This window comes from Hemitrygon akajei, chromosome 10 (genome assembly GCF_048418815.1).
Source record: "Hemitrygon akajei chromosome 10, sHemAka1.3, whole genome shotgun sequence".
Lineage (NCBI taxonomy): Eukaryota > Metazoa > Chordata > Chondrichthyes > Myliobatiformes > Dasyatidae > Hemitrygon > Hemitrygon akajei.
Window position 1 is genome coordinate 138290759 of NC_133133.1, and position 17804 is coordinate 138308562.

At 40.0% G+C, this 17804-nt stretch overlaps 1 protein-coding gene across 2 annotated transcripts in view; it reads left to right on the forward strand.

The window, feature by feature from the left end:
- The first annotated feature begins 1568 nt into the window (after positions 1-1568).
- The window catches only part of pot1 (protection of telomeres 1 homolog), a 381260-nt gene continuing 365024 nt past the window's right edge, over positions 1569-17804 (forward strand). For both annotated transcript variants that reach the window (XM_073059088.1, XM_073059086.1), the window contains exon 1: positions 1569-1618. The gene's annotated coding sequence lies outside the window, so the exon portion shown is untranslated. The remainder of the gene's footprint in view (positions 1619-17804) is intronic.

Genomic DNA, 17804 nt, shown 5'->3' on the forward strand with positions numbered 1-17804 from the left:
AGGTAGATAGGGTCACAAAGAAAGCTTCTGGAACATTGGCCTTCATAAATCAATCTATTGAGTACATGTTTTGGGATGTTATGTTGAAATTGTATAAGACATTAGTGAGGACCGATTTGGAGTATTGTTCCCAGTTGTGGTCACCTACCTACAGGAAAGATGTAAATGAGATTGAAAGAATGCAAAGAAAATTTACAAAGATGTTTCTAGGTTTTGAGGACCTGAGTTACAGGGAAAGGTTGAATAGGTTAGGACTTTATTCCCTAGAATTTAGAAGATTGAGGGGAAATTTGATAATGGTATACAAAATTATGAGGGGTATAGATAGGGTAAGTATAAGCAGACTTTTTCCAGAGGTTGAGTGAGACTAGAACTAGAGATGATTGGTCAGGGTGAAAGGTGATATTTGTATGGGGATCATGAGGGTGAACTTCTTCACTCAGAAGGTGGGGAAAATGTGAAATGAGCTCCCAGGGCAAGTGGTGGATGAGGGTTTGATTTGAACATTTAAGAGAAATTAGGATAGGTACATGGATGGGAGGGGTATGAAGGGCTATGGTCCAGGAGCAAGTTGATGGGACTAGGCTGATTGATGGTTTGGCAAAGACTAGATGGACAGAATAGCTTGTTTCTATGCTGTAATGTTCTATGACTATGACTCGGTTAAATGTGTATACATACATGCCAACATGTATTTACAATGCAAGCAGCATTATAAAAAGTAACTTTAAGTGTTTACAGTGTGGTTTACAGTGACTAAGGAAATAGAGGAGTTGGGGGAAGTAACTAGAATAGTTGATCAGATTAACTGTCTGGGGGAAGAAACTTTTAAAATGCTGTGGTTTTTATTTTAATAGCCCTATAACACTTTCCAGAAGGGAGCTTTTGGAAAAGGCAGTGTCTGCAAAGTTTTTCTTGCTCACTTCTTTATCCTGGACACATAAAGTGATGATAGACTGCAACCAATGACCTTTTCTGAGAGTTTTGTTTTCACTACGTTGTCAGGATGCTCACGGAACCAAGAGATTAATGGGTGACTTGAGAATGCTGTCTAAAATGGCAGTGTGGAATTGCACCAGAATGGTGTGGGGAAGATGGAATTTTACCATCTGCTGCAAGAAGTACATCCCCTGTTGAACGTTTTTGTTATTGATGAGGTGCTGTGGAATGATGGCGCCCAGGATCTTGAAGTTTGAAACGGTGCTACTTGGATTTCATGATTTAACAAGCAAGAAGCCGATAGCCTGCTAAAGACTTGCAAAGTATTCAATTTATTGTACCAAACAATTCAAAAATACATATTGCGCTGAATTGCTTGGTTCAATAAATGCGTAAAATAACGTGTCCCGAATGTATTTAGTGAAATAATTATGAATACAGCATATTTTTGGAAAGGAAAATCTGATTTAGTAACATTGCCCCATCCAACTTTGCACTCGTACTTCCATTTCTGTCTCTCTGCAGCCTCTCAGCGGGACTAGGACACTGACTAGACGGCAACAGCTCACTGTTCTAACTCTAGCCCAGCGAAACACGTGTCTAACTCGCAATAAACCGATTGCTTCCGGGTTCCCCCCGTCCTGCCTTTGGAAAGCGACTGGTAAACAGGAACCGAACGGTGAGTCTGCCCCCGATTCCTTCCGTAGCAAAAAGCGGCGGGAACGGCTCCTGGGGTTCAACTTGAAGCTGCTGTGCCACTCTTGTTTTGTTTTTATTTTGGGCGGGCGAAAGTGAGCTTTAGACGCAGAAACGAAACGAAAGAGGACAAAAAAAAAATTCGGTGCAAGTAACCAAAACAAAGTACTGGAAGTGATTGCAGAGCAGCGGGAGTTGGTTTGTGGGTCGCATTCTGGGCAAAGGCGTTGCTCATATTGTGCATCGGTTACAGCACCCAACAGGATTGGATAAAACGTTGACTGCAAGCAAATAAATCATATTCATTGCAGCCAGTAGTTTAGCCTTAGTAATTAACTCGTGCACTGTAATGTGTGGCACAGCCACATGGGCTGCGTTAACTCGCAACGTGGACAACGAAACGGCACGTTCTACCCGTAGTGAAGTCAGTCTGAAGCCGATTTATAAAGAGGGTGCTCACAGTCTGGATAATTTTCCCCATCACAGGGAGTGAAGAGCTGGGAATCATAGAATTGATAGGAATAGGCAGACGTGCTATAGCATTAATGTCAGTAAAGCGGGGAGGGAATGCAAAAAAAAAGACAACCTGGCCATGAGTGGGAAAGGAAACGTCTCCGGTGCTTTATTGCTCTATTTTTCAGCAAAAAAAAATTCAGAATCTCTCTTCAACTCAGTCGGTTAAAATAATGCAAGGGGTACAAAGGTATAACACGATGCTTGCTGTTAGTGCAATTTCTTCAACATTTTTACTTGATAATTGTAGCAAAAGTTAATACTTCTTCACTTTAAAAATAATGCTTGGGATATGGGTGTTGCCGATAAGGTTTTCGTTTATTGGCCGTTTCAATGGCAGTATTTTTTACAACCTGTAGTGAAATCTGTGAAGAAAGACGACTGATAAATAAATTCAATTTTGATTGGTTGTTTCTATGTTTGTGGTTTACTTTGAACTGATATAGTAGTGGTTTCCAGATGTCAAAGCTGAGACATTTTAATAAGGCTAATTAATTTGTAGCATGTACATTTTGAGCTCTCATTTTGTCTCTATATTTCACAAATTTTATAATTCTGAAGCCTGATGGATGATCATTTACTAAACTCTTTTCCCCTTATCAAAATTTGAGTAATTTCTCCTCCAATATTACTTTAAAAAAAAACTATATTAATTACTTCAAATACTAATTACTAGTGCAACATTTTGGATGGTCCAATTTTGTTTAAAGAAACGATCTGTCTGGCACCCCCTGTTGTTAAAAACTTTCAACCCTCGAAATGCCCTTCCACTGGGGATGTTTTTGTGACTCCTATGAGAACCTTAATGCTGGCTGCAAGCAGTGCCTCAAATTCCGTTACATCCCAGTTTATTTCATGGCAAAGCTTGTATTTATGCTTTTATTTGTGGTAGTTGTGTTCATATAAAAGGTGGTAGTAACTATTTAGAACAGTGGTTGTGTTCTTAAAGAGTTCATTGCGTTGGTTATTGACCGTTTTATTAATTTTACAAATGTATTGTGTAAATTTAGACCTCAAAAGTTATGACTATTTCACTTCATGTCCTGCCCAACACACTTTGAAGCTTTTTGCGATATGTCAGAAACTGCTGGCAGAGTATGGCAGCTTTTACAGTCTTATTACATACAGTGATATTACAGTCTTATTACAGAAATAAAGTTTTGGGTCACCTCAGCATCAATCTGAAAAATTATCGTCTTTCATTTGTACGTGAGCCAGGCCAATTTTGAAGCTGATAAGTGAGTTACGGCTTGCAGTTTGGTTTTCTGCCAGTTTTTAAAACGGTGTGCATTTAAGGAGGATATCTTCTCAAATCAGACTTTAACAGCAATTAACTCTTGCCTAGTGGATTGCATTTTACAAAACAATGTATTTTGAAATTTGTTGAAATAGTTTTTTTGTGCCTTATAATTTTCTGCATACGTAATGAAGAATTTTGCTTAATTTTGAATTGGTGAATTTATGTTTTCGTAATGCATTCTCATGGTTTTCATTGCAAAATTGATTTTGGATGAAGATTTAGATATAATAAATGTTCAATGTGAATTTTTGGATGTGAGCTCAACGTTTTCGATTTTACAAATGTGTGACAATGTTGGTAAGCATCGTGTATGAATACAAATTCATTTTTTAATATGGTGAAAATAGTGTGGATTACTGAGAGATGGACAGAATTGTTTGCAGGGTCTAATGTGTTTAAAAAGGGTCAAATAAAAGAGAAGCTACTCCTCTGGGATAGCAGAAGGGCAGTAGTGAAAAAAAAGTACAATTATACTGAGAGCAAAAATAAAATCTGTATGGTTAGAGATAATAAATTATGGGTCAGGCATCATCATAGTCATAATCGTCAGGGCATCAACTAGTGATAGGCATCTAGAGAAAGGAAAAAAAGCACCAGTAAACTTAGGAAATGACTAGAGCAAAAAGTTGAATTGACTCATGATTCTATGCTGATGTAAATTGGATTGAAGAGGCACAGTAAAGGAATAAGCTTGAACATTTTTCAAAAGAGTTACTACATTGACTTTTCACACTTTGGGGTGTACGAATTGCAGTGTATTGAGAGTAGAGGAACAGCTGGGCAAAAACATGTAATAATGGAGGGCAATGTGATGAAGATCAATACATTAAAGAAAGCTGACTTTTGAAGATCGGATAATAGAACTTGAAACTGCAGTGATACTGACAGACAGTGATGTGGACCAACAATGATCAATACCCCCGGTCTCCTCCTCCTCCCTTTCTCCTATGATCCTCCCTCCTCCCCTATCAGATTCCTTCTTCTCCAGCTCTTGACTATTTTCAACCAGCTGGCTTCACCTATCACCTAGCTTGTCTTCTTTCCCCTTCTCAGTCCTGAAGAAGGGTCTCGGCCTGAAACATTGACTGTTTATTAATTTCTATAGATGCTGCTTGACCTGCAGAGTTCCTCCAGCATTTTTGTGTGTGTTGCTTTGGATTTCCAGCATCTGCAGACTTCCTCGTGTTAATGAGAAACACATTGTTCAATGGTGTGCATGTAAACATCCCCTAAGAGTGGGAAAATTAAGCAGTGGTGAGACTTAGACATAAGGGAACAGAAGAGTGTAAGGAAAGAGGTATTGGTTTATTATGTGGATATCTGAGGGTTGTATAAGAGAGAATATGAAGAGATTAGGAAATACATTGGAATTATAAAACTAAATAATAAAATAGTTAAATGTTTTACAGACACATCTTAAAAGAGGAATGTGGAGTAGAAATAGTGACATTAAGAACCATATCACAAGCAGTGATGGGGAAGATTGTAGATCAATTGAACATTTTGTTTCAGTACCTACCAGGGAAATAGAATGGGTGGGCGTTGAAGGTTGTACTTTCGAACAGAGAAAGGTGATGTATTACATGGGCTACTGAAAAGCTGAAACTCAAAAGGGTAAAAATCCTTCCAGCCGAATTGCATTTATGCATTTTAAAGAATCTTAGCAAGTGCTATCAGGGGCATTATAACACATTTGTTTGAGAAAGGAATTGTGCAGATTGCTAATGTAATTATATATACAAGAGGGATAGAATATTCAGGGAATTATAAAACTGTCAGGGTAATATCAAAATTCAAAAAATAATTGGATCTCCACAAAAGGAGGGATTAACAGAGGATCTAGAAACAAAAAACATAGAAATATTCTGAGAGTTTCAAAAAGGATTATCTAGTTTGGTCAAATCTTAATTTTTTTGAGGAGCTAATGAGAGAGTGGGCAATGTAGTGTTGGGGTTTCTCTAGATTTCCAAAAGACAGTTTAGTTTGGGATACCTTACTGACTAATGAGTAAGGTCAGAGAATGCAGAATATTTTAAGAATAGGAGCAAATTACACTTGGCAACAAATAAACTCCAGAATGGACAAATAAATGGATAAAGTTCAACAGCAAAGTGACATAGTTTATGAATATAGAATAGGGAGATCAGTTAGAATGCATGAGTCTGGATGGGATAAAGAACAAACAGATCTTGAAATACAAAAAGGCACCCAAAATGGGGGGAGGGGTGTTGGGGAGCAGTGTCTATTTCTAGGGGGAACTGAATTGATGAGAGGTAATGCTAAACCTGTATTGAACCTTGGTTAAACCACTTTAAGTGCACTTTATACTGTTCCAATTGTCTTGTTATAACAAGGGCCAGGGAGGCTCTGGAGAGCATGTGGAAAGGTAAGGACATGCACATGAGGAAAGGATGTATTGACTGTTCTCCTTTCTCTTGAGAAAAGAAATTTAAGAGTTGACATAACCTAATAAAGCCTTTTAAAATCTTGGAATAATTTGTATGCAAAGAAAATGTTTGAAGGAAAGAGCACCACCAACATAAAATTGTGACCATGATGTTCAGTGGAAAATCCAGGAGAAACTTCTTCGTCAGAGTGTTGAAAATGTGGAATTTGCTGCCATGGGGACTGATTAAAGTGAATAGTATGAACAGTCTGGAGATATGAGAGAGAGTGGAACAGATGAGAAAAGATGGGAGATGATTCAAATGTTTCAATTCTAGCATACTTTGGTGGGGCTGAATAGGCTGCTTCTGAACTCTGTCTTATGAACCTGTTTTCATATTATTTGATCATGGCCCCCTTCTCTTATTCTGTGCCTCAGCTAGGAACATCCAGATATTCCTTGATTTACCAAAAGATCGTATCCTGTAAAAGTGTTTAATTAAGTGAAATTTCAGGAAAGGATAAAGTATTTTCTAATCAGTTCCAATGTAAAAACTAGTTGAAATCTAGAGTTTGGAGTTTCTAAATGTTTAAATATATATTAAAGGAGATAACTGAAATAACATGTTGTCTTATTAGCGATTAAACCTCAAATTAGTTAAATAAACCCATGTAGCTTTTCAGGGTACTCTCTAAATGAAACATATATATGAACCTGAGCGGCAACATGATAGAGAGGGGATGCTTCCTCTTGTAGGAGAATTTGGAACCCCGACTCTTGTTTCAAAGTAGAGGTTGTCCATTTACATCATTGAGCGTCTTGAGTCTCAGGAATTCTTCCTCATGTGCCAATGGAATCACAATCTTTTGTGAGGAAGATTTTTCATATGGAAGAGAGTGACAATGTACTGCAAGTAGACAGCGATTCAAAACGAATGTTGCAGTTAGGTTGGCCATGATGATATTGACTACGAGTGGCTCTCATCTGCTCCTCACCGGTACCATTTGTAAATAATAATGGTTGCTTTGCACGTTGAGGTGCTGTTGGAGTAGATGAAAGACAAAGTTGTCCCTGGTGATTGCATTGTTATGCTGGTGGATCTGAGCTTGAACAAATTTCTAATATTGATGGTAAAGGTTCTTTCTGTGATTAAGCTGCATTTATCTGTAACCTGGCAATAAAGGTGTTTAATGGACATCTGGATCGTTCTTTACATCTAATAAAGCTCCTTATAACAATGTGTGGCATTTTCCATTTTGTGTTGGAATCGCTGCCTTTTGAAGATGCTTTTTGCTTTCCTGATGTTGCAGAATGCCTTTGGAAACCCCTCTTGTGTTGGGTTGATTTGGTGGCACACTGTCAATCTACAGAGCATTCTAACGTGTTGCATTACTGCATGGTGCGGAAACTGTACTGCGGCAGACAAAATGTCTAAAAACAGGTGGTTGCAATGGCCCAATGCATCACCAGCCTACCCACCATTAAGAACATAGATACAGAAAAGTGGCAGAAAAGAGCAAGTAATATCATGAAGGATCCCACCCATCCTGCTCAAGAGTTTGTCTCCTATCATCCTTGCCATTTCCTCCAGGCTGATAGATATCTGTGGTTGTTTTGATGCCTGGAGCAATTGTTTATCCATCAAAGTGAACTTGCCCAAAGGTATCAATAGACAATAGGTGCAGAAATAGACCATTCGGCCCTTCGAGCCTGCACCGCCATTTTGAGATCATGGCTGATCATCTACTATCAATACCCGGTTCCTGCCTTGTCCCCATATCCCTTGATTCCCCTATCCATAAGATACCTATCTAGCTCCTTCTTGAAAGCATCCAGAGAATTGGCCTCCACTGCCTTCCGAGGCAGTGCATTCCAGACCCCCACAACTCTCTGGGAGAAGAAGTTTTTCCTTAACTCTGTCCTAAATGACCTACCCCTTATTCTCAAACCATGCCCTCTGGTACTGGACTCTCCCAGCATCTGGAACATATTTCCTGCCTCTATCTTGTCCAATTCCTTAATAATCTTATATGTTGCAATCAGATCCCCTCTCTGATTGGGGGTGGGGGGTGATTTGTATAGCTTTTTTTTAGAGAAAAATCTACTCCAGTATCTACACTCGCTGTATCCCTGGCAGGACCAATATTAAGAGGGGTTTCTCGCTTCTAGAAATGCTCTGACCTTGAACCCATTGGGACTTTCTGAAGATCCATCACCCCTCATGTTATTTTGTGTCTTGACATTTAAAAAATCATCTTTTGTTGGATTATTATCATACTTAAAACAATGTTGTATACCATGAATTTTGCTCTCTTTTTGAGCTACTAATTCATTTTTATGCATTTTTCTTTGTAACATAGTAATTTATTAAGTATTGCAATGTACTGCTGCCACAAAATAACAACTTTCATGACCTAAATTAGTGATAATAAACATGATTCTAATTCTACTTCTGAATATGCTAACTGATTTAAGTCTTCTAACCACATAGTTAACTCTTTTTCCTCCCAAAATAACCCCTGTAATATGCGGAATATATTTCCAGGAGCAATGTATTGGGAATGTTTTTGTTTGTTCCACTTTGAGATTACTTGATCCATCAATAGTGCAAGATTTAATAAATGGTTGATATCCACTAAGTGCTCACCTTTTCAAATTCTATTTATTGTACCCAGTTTAATATGAATAGTTTCTTGGAGGACTTGTACACCTCAGAACTGCTGGGGCTTTTTAAATCCAGAGCATACACCCTGAAGTGTTATTTACCTCAAAGTTTACCCTAATGGTGTTAATAGATTTTGAAAATATCTATCCCAGTGTGTCTCAACCACCTTATCTCCCTGACAGAGGCAATGCAGGTAGATCAGATAGTAAAGAAGGCACACCGCATGCTTGCTTTTTTTTTGGTCAGGGCATTGAGTATGAACTTTGACAAGTCATGATGCAGCTTTATAAAACTTTGGCGAGGTCATGTTTGGGCTATTGTTTGCAGTTTTTGTTGTATTGCAGTGAAGATTGTGGAGGCTTTGGAGAGGGTGCAAAAGGGGCTAATCAGGTTATTGGCCTGGATTGGAGAGTATTAGCGACAAGAAGTCTTTTCTCTGGAGTGTCGGAGGTTGAGGGGCAAACTGATGGAAGTGTATAAAATTATAGGGGACACAGGTTTTTTAACCCAGGGTGGGAATGCCACATAGATGAAGACATAGGTTCAAGGTAAGAGGGAGAGGAGGAAACTTTAGACAAAATTTGTGAGACTTTTTTTTTCATTGTCATCAAGCACTACAGTAGAGAAACAGATCCTTCAGTCCATCTAGTCCATGATGAACTTTTATTCTGCCTAGTCCCATTGACCCGCACCTGGACCATAGATCTAATTTTTTTTAAGAGTGGTAGGTGCCTGGAACCTGCTGCTGGGGCATGTGTTGGAGGCAGATGCAGTAGCAATGTTTGAAGCACATAGATGGACATGAGCATGTATGGAGTGGTATAGATCGTGTGCTGGCAGCTGGGAATTGTTTAAATAGGCATCATAGATGTTGTGTTTCTCTTCTCTGTTCCACATCTATATCCTTCCGGGAGCCTATTGTTCTGCTCCTGTACTCTTATCAGTATCTGATTATTTATCAAAATTGGTTTTATTATTACCATATGTACCAAGGTACAATCAAAAGCCTGTCTTACACACAGATCAAATCTTGTAATGAGGTAGAACAAGATTAAAATACTAACAATCCAGAATAAGTTTTCAAAGCTACAGGAAAAAAGTGTACTGCAGATAGAAGATAAAGTGCAAGATCATAACCAGGTAGATTGAGAGGTCAGGAGTCTCTTTTATTGTACAAGAGTGCAAACAGTGGTATAGATGCTGTCCTTGAGCCTGGTGGAATATGCTTTCAGGCTTTCGTATCTTCTGTCTGATGGGAGAGGTGAGAAGAGAGAATAGCCAGGATGGATGGGGGTATTTGATTATGCTGGCTGCTTTACTGAAGCAGCAAGAAATACAGACAAAATACTTTTGCATTTGGAAGGTAATTTATTGATGATGCTGCAAATGTTTCTAGCATTGAGATAATGTACATTTCAACTTTGACCTTTTAGTGCCTATTTCGATTCTATTTTCTTCCGTCTTGTTATTGTGAAGGTTTCTCTCTACACTTCCATGTGGACAAAGTGTTTCTCCATCATCAAATGGCATCAGGATTTTTGACTTCCTCATCAGGAGACCACAGTCAGTATGGATTCACTGACAGTCAACACAGGATGCATGCTTGGCCAACTGTTCCACTCTCTCTCTACACTCAAAGCTCAAACACCATCTATACATTCACCAATGACACCATTTTGTTGTCATCTGGGATTCTGTCAACACCACTGTTAGCAGAATCTCAGAAGGTGACAAGGTGGTAAGTTAGGAGCAGAATAGATTGGCTGGTCGAAGGGTGTTGCAGTTACACCCCTGGTACTCAAAGTCAGCAAAACCAAAGTATTGATTGTAGACTTCAGGAAGGGGAAGTCTGGAGAACACACACCGATCCTCATCGAGGGGTCAGCGGTGGAAAAGGTGGATAGAATGTGGGTGCCAATATCTCAGAGGATCGATACCGGGCCCCACATATTGACACAATCATAACAAAGGCATGCCAGCAGTTATACTTAATTAGGAGCCTGAGGAGACTGGGTGTGTCACGAAAGACTCTAGCTAATTTCTGACTGGTTGCACCACCGCTTGGTATGGAGGTGCCAATAGGTTGTAGACTCAGCCAGTTCCATCGCGGGCATAGAACTTGCCATCTTCAAGGACATCTTCAAAAATCTGTGCCTCAACAAGGTGGCATCCGTCATGAAGAGCCCCAACCATTTAGCACATTCCCTTTTCTCATTATCATCAGGGAGACCTGAAAACCCTGATTTAGGCACAGCTGCTTCTCTGCCATCGGTGTTCCATGAATATTAAACACAAAGTACATTGCAGATGCTGGGGTCAAAGCAATGCATACAACATGCTGGAGGAACTCAGCAGGTTGGGCAGCATCCGTGGAAACGAGCAGTCAATGTTTTGGGCCGAGACGTTGACTGCTCATTTCCACGGATGCTGCCCGACCTGCTGAGTTCCTCCAGCGTGTTGTACGTCTTTCCATGAATATTACCTTGCTATTCCTGTATTGCACTTTTTTATATATTGTAATATATCGTAATACTTTATGTCCGCATTGAACTGCTGCCACAAAACAACAAATTTCACGAAATATGTCAGCAGCAATAAACCTGGTTCATTACTCTTGCCTGGATGATGCTACTTTAGTTAGTAAATTTCCCCATCTTTTGCGAACAATGGATATGAATGCATATAGCTTTACTTGAATTTCCCCAAATATGTCCAAAGCATAGACTAAAAATAATATACCAGGAAATAGGACTTGAAATTATGGCTTGCATTAATTTGAATATGTGTTTTTTAAATTGCAGCAGCCAATTTGAATTGTTGGATAATGAAATAAAAAGGGAAGTCAACTATCAGAATGGGGTGTACATCACAATTGCAACCAGTGCTGCATGAAGACAGCTCATAATTTTTTTGGCTGGGAGGCATGATCAAAATGTATGAAATACGGGTAATTGTCGATGTCAGGAGATTAGCGTAGAAATGCAATAAATTACAGGCACAAAAATATTATGATTGTCTTTTATAGAGAAGTTCCTTTGTTTTTGGGTTTGAATTTCCTCATTACTGGGAGTTCTGGTTGTCCCAGTACAGGAAGGATGTTGAGGCTTTGGGAAGGGTGTGGCACTGCTTTACCAGGATTTGCCTGTATTCGAGGGTATGAGCAATAAGGCCAAGTTGGACAAACTAAGGTTGTTTTCTTTGCAGCTTTGGAGGCTGAAGGGAGTCGTGATGGGAGTTTATGAAATACTGAGAAGCACTGATAGTGTGGTCTTTTCCCCCCTTCAGGGTAGAAATGGCAAATGTGGGAGGGATTGCATTAAAGGTGAGAGGGTGAAAGTTTGAAAGTGTGGGTAACTGATTGGTAGGTGGTATTTTGTGTCTCGGGCTTGACTATAAATTTACCCCATTCAAAGGCTACTCTCTGTATCCAGCATTGGAGAGTGCTTCCTCACTAAACATCTGCTGTTTCTTACCCAGTGCTGTTCGCTGAAGAGTATCTCCTGCCAAAGGTAGACCAAAGTCTGATAATCAGTCTGCTTCCTTTTCAAGAAACCTTTGGTTCTAATTCCCATACCTCAGAACTAATTCTCCACAACTTTTGAGGCTTCTTAGTCGAAGCACATTTTCCCCCTTCAGAAAGAATCATGGAACACTACAGTGCAGAAACAGACCATTTGGCCCATCTAGACCATACAGAACTGTTATTCTGCCGAGTCCCATTTAACCTGGACCAGAAACTCTCTATACCCCTCCCAGCCATGTTGGAATTAAACAAGGACTGTCTGTTTAAATTATATCATTTATTTTAAACCATATGACATAAAAAAGTTAGAAGAGAGAAACAATAAGTATATAACTCAAGTGGTTGGATTTAATCATTAAAATATCTCCAACAGTAATGAATTTTTTGAACATGGTACAGAACATGGCTCATGATGTTGTGTGAACCTTTTAATCTATTCCATGATCCATCTAACCTTTCCCTCTTACATAGTCTATAACCCTTCATTTTTCTTTCATCCATTTTGCCTATCTAAAAATATCTTAAATATTTGAAATTTCAAACTTCATTAAAATTCATTGTATTATTAAGATTCACTTGCGTTGGGAAGGATTTATTCTACTTTTAGTTAGAATAAAAACTGAAATATCTCAATATTTGGTGGTCAGGCAGCATTGGAGAGAAACAGTTTAAGCTTCAAGTTGCTCATCTTTGTAGCAGGCAACGGTTTCAGATAAAGTGTTTAGATGCAGAGAAAGGAAAGAGCAAGAGAAAATGCAGAAGATGGTTGATAGTGGAGTACAGTATTAGATGACAAAATAGAAAGATGGTGCAAATGAAAGAGAATAATAGAGCAAGAAACAAGCAAAAGGTTGTCAGAGAGGAGGTGAGAATGGGAGAAGCAGACAACACTGGAAATTGCCAAAGGAAAATACTGGGAAAAAATGAAGTAAAAATAAAATGGTGGATTATTTGATAGTATGAAATTGTTGAGTCTGGAAGACTGTAATGTGCCTTGTCGGAAGTTGTGCTCTTCCTTGAGCACACATTGAGCTTAACACTGGCACTTGAGGTAAGAGTGAAATGATGAATTAGTCACGGTGACGAGCAGGCATGAGATGTTCAGAAAACCTTTTGGCCATTCTGAGTTTGGGTTCCTCCATGCAGGGTGACTGATTATCACCAAGGGCAATGCATGAAATCAATTGCTCTCTCATCTGTGAGGAGTGTTTGGAACTTCGGACGGGTGGGGGGGACGGGGGGAGTAAAAGAGCAGGTGTTAAATCTCCTGTGGCCACATGGGAAGGCACCAAGGAGCTGGAGAAATGAATCAGGGAAATGAAGAGGGAATGGCCCCCTTGGAAGGGTGGCAATTGTAGTTAATGACAGCACAGTGGGGATGTTGAAAATTGTAGAGTAGAAATTGAGCCACCCCTTTGTGGACCCTGTCTATACTTCTCTCTGCTTCAGTAAAGTAGCCAGCGTGATGGAAGAGTCCTCCCACCCCCCGGACATTCTCTCTTCTTCCCCTCCCTTCAGGCAGAAGGTACAATAGCCTGAAAGCATGTTCCACTGGACTCGATATTTTCTATCCTGCTGATATCTGTCTCTTGAACGAACCACTGTTTGATAAGATGGTGCCTTGACCTCACAATCTATCTAATTTGTGATCTTGCAATTTATTGTTTACCTACACTGCACTTTCTCTGCGACTGCTTCACTTTATTCTGCATTGTTCTTGCTTAACGCTGTTCTACCTCAGTGCATTATGTATTGGTTTGATCTGCATGAACAGTATGCAGGACAGGCTCTTCACTGTATATTGGTACGTGTGACAATGATAAAACAATTAAAAAATAGGGCAAGGTAGGGAGGAGTGAGAACTGAAGGAGAGGAAATGGTGGGTGGGGCTCCCCATCATGTTGGAAGGATCCCCTCCATTTGAGGTGTGACAAAGAGATGGAAGCCCACAGTGAGCAGGCTGAGAAGATGCATAAATAGGTGGCTGGGAAGGCAGTGAGCTTCAATGAATATTGGTTGCGAATAAAGAGAAGTTAAAGAAGGAAGGAAACCGAGGGAGAATTAGTGAAGGTGGTGGTAGATGGCTAGAGGCATTTGTTTCACTGGGCTCCTCTAGGGGGTGAGTACTGAGCATCCTTCGTGTAGTTCAGTGTAAAGTCTCTTGCAGGGCGCGGGCGTGCTGAAGCTTGAGTGGAATCAATGCAACTCAAACACAAACTCTCTCTGTCGCAGTGCACCTACTGACTCTCAAAGCTGGTGTTGGACTTGTGGTTGTAGCAAGAGTGAAGTTATCTGTTCTCATCAGCAAAATGGCACAAGATCTAGGTTTGTGCATTTTATGTAACGATCATAGCAATGGTCTCGGATAGTGCCACTGTATGCTGGAGTTCTGTGTATTGAAGTACTGTACGGAGGAGCGCAGTACAAGAGTACTGGTTGTGAAAAACATATACGGTACTGTTAGTATGGGAAATCTGATTTGTAATTAAGAGAATGATATCAAGGCAAAACTAAATCTCCACAGCAAACTGTAATGGAATTGTAAATCAGTAACTCGCTGCAGTTTGAAAATGATTCAGAATTTTTTTTTCCAGGCTTGTTTCTTGGCAGGAACCACTTGTCAGTTGAGGTGATCTAAACCCCGAGTTTCCTGTTACCTGTCTCATAAATTCCCCATCCTGCTTCTGGTCCTCAATCTTTGCGAGGACTATTGAATGCATTGGGAACAGTACCTCATCTGGCGAAGGCACTTTACAGCCTTCTAGACTCAGCTTTGAGTTTAGATAATGAACAGATTTACCTTCATTTCCTCTGAAAACTTCTGATTTTTTTTTTATTGGCCTTTTCACATTTACATTTGAGAACAATCTCTTGATGATAGGTCAAGCTCCCATCATACTCTTGCCTTTCTTCACCATTGGTTCCTCACTTTCAACCCCCTCTGCTTTTCACCTGATCAGCAATTGATTCTTTTGTTTTATCCACCTGTCTCCCCCTCTGCATCTTAAATAAAATGTTACCCATAACTGTTCTGGTTCTGATAAAAGCTTATCAATCTTTCTAACTGCAGATGCCATCAGAGCTTACAGTATTTCAATTCTCTGTTTTATTTCAGGTTATCAGCACCTGAAGTGCATTGATTTGGGGTTGGTTGATCTATTATTGTTGTTTGTTTCTGACATATTGAGCTTTGGGTTTTTGAAGGCAGATCGATATTGTCAGATGGTTTCTTGGAAATGGTCTTTATAACTTAAGAGTCACTCCACAGACTATTGACATGTGAGTGGCAAACAGTACAAATATAAGAACTTATCGGAAATACAGCAGGTTCAATAAAAGATGATAATTTTGTGTGCCCCCAAGGATGGTTGGTCAACCAGCCTAATATTGATAGGTCAGGCTGTTTTGCAGGTTAAACAGCCATTTGGCCCTTTGTATGTGTTAGTGATAAGTTTCATTAGCCTAAGAAGAAATTGGTCTGCTTTGGGTAGAGCACGTGCTACGTCCACCAGCAGTACTTAATACTAACAAATAAAAAGAAGTTGAACAGTTGAAAAGTAACTTGACAAGTAGAAAAAGTCATTCTAGTTTGAACTTGTCAATAATGTTGAGTGGATTCATCTCCCCATTGACAACATAGTGGTGCCATTCAGCCTGTGGCATGGTTTTCCCCTTGATCCACAACTGTCGCTTGTGAAACCTATGGGTAAAGCAGTAGCCCAGCTAGTAGACCCTTTGCTCCAGTGACCCAGGTTCAACCCTGACCATGGGTGCTTCTCTGTGTAGTATGTGCATCTTCTCTGACTGCATGGGTTTCCCTTGGATGCACCTATTTCCTCCCATAACCCAAAGTCGTGTGGGTTGGTAAGTTGATGAACTCTTGTAATTTGACCTTGCGGTGAATTTGGACAGCACTGCTGGGAATATTGGAAGAATATATTGGGATTAATGTAGGATTGCTGTAAAACGGGGGGTTGAAGGTCAGCTTGGACCCTGTGGGCTGAAAGGCCTCTTTCTGTGCTGTATGACCCCGTGAATTTTCAGGTATTAAAGTTTAGATTCTGTTTTTCCACTAGTGTATTTTCAAACATCTGCTCTCAAATAGTCGCATTCTTTGTGCCTTTGATTTGTTGATTTCCATGATTGATATACAAAGTCCCTTCCTTCTGATGCATTTCGTAAACTAATAACTTCACTTTAACACAATAAAAAACACATGGTTTTGAGAGCCCCTGCAAACTGGTTAAAGTCATTTAAGTTGGATTGAACTGAAATGTGTTGTCCTTTGAACAATGGGCACATCATATGATTTTCCTCAATGTATTTTAAGTGATGCAGGAATATTGAACATAAATGTTTTCCAGCAATCTGTAGTACATATGGATCAGAATTGCAGGATAAAACAGCCAGCTGTTGGTGAGGAAGCTTCTCTTAGTATGCAGGCAAGTTAATGACACTGATGTTATTTTTACACGTATATATTTGGAGTTCAGATAACCGAGAAAATCACAGCGGGTGGAGTTTGTACCAAGATCCTGTGATTTCTTTTTTTCTTTTATGAAGGTGTTTTCTTGCAAAACTAAAAGTCTTGTTCAGGGTTTCTTCTGCTGTAATTGAGACCCAGGGGAAGGAAAGAGAAGCCATTAATCCTTGTTCTCTCCTTGACAGTCTATCTCTTGGATAAAACTAAGATTAAATTACTGCAAATTGTGAGTAAGACTTCTGCGTCTCAGAATGTGTCTTTGGGAGTTAGCACTGCCAATCAGTTGAGAATTTTGAGAGATACATTTTGTGCTCTGGATCATCTGAACTTGTGGGCTCTGCAGACTTCCCTTAGGAATGCCCGCTGTCTGTGAGCAATGCTTAGTTGTTGCACAGTTACAAGGCTCCTGTCCCTTGTTCCTGATGGCAGCAGGGGAGAAGAGGGGGTGGTCTAGACGGTGGAGTTCCGTGATGGATGCTGGTTTCTTGTGGACAATGCTTCTTGTAAGTTTCATGGAGCCAAGCGCCAACCACCCCCTCTCCCATCTCTTCTCAGTTGAGGGTGTCAATACCTGGACCGTATTGAGGAACTGACATAATTTGATCATAGCCAATAAGATGTGGCAGCAATGGAATGGATCTGGTAAAACAACTATTTTTTGTTTTTGTTAATCTTTGAAGTATTGAATTGAGTTATAAGTGGTGAGCTTTATGGTCTATTTAGTGTTGCATTGAGATGGCTCCATTTTTACATAGTTTTTTTTGGCAGGTAGTTTCCTGGACAAAGTCTTGATATTTGTTTCAGCTTGATTTGAGCTTGGGGAGCTGGAGCTCAGGTACACTTGGGGTGGTTTTGCTGTGGCCACTGTCGATCTTGGTGAATGGGGGCAATGAAAAGCTTTGCTGGGAACATCTGGACAATACACATTGCTGTGTTTGTGTAGGCTTAGGATTCAAGATCCTGTGCATTCAGTGCTGCATCTCCCTCCACAAACCACTTTGCCTTTCTCTTTCGGTTTGCTCCTTAATATTTGAACGTTTGACCAATTATTTTGGTCTCTCATCCTGATGCGGGTTGGTGCAGAGGGTCATCTGATAATACTCCTGCAAATTTCCTTGCAGTGTTTTACTGAGGTGTGTGTAAACTTAATGGCCGCTTTCAAATGACGTGACAGGAGCAGAGTTGGGTGAGGGTGGTGATGCACCATCAATAACTCACGCCGAGACTTAGGAAGTGAGATATCGGCTTTTATTGACTGAAGAACAACACTACATCCTGGGGAAAATGAGGGAGAGCAGC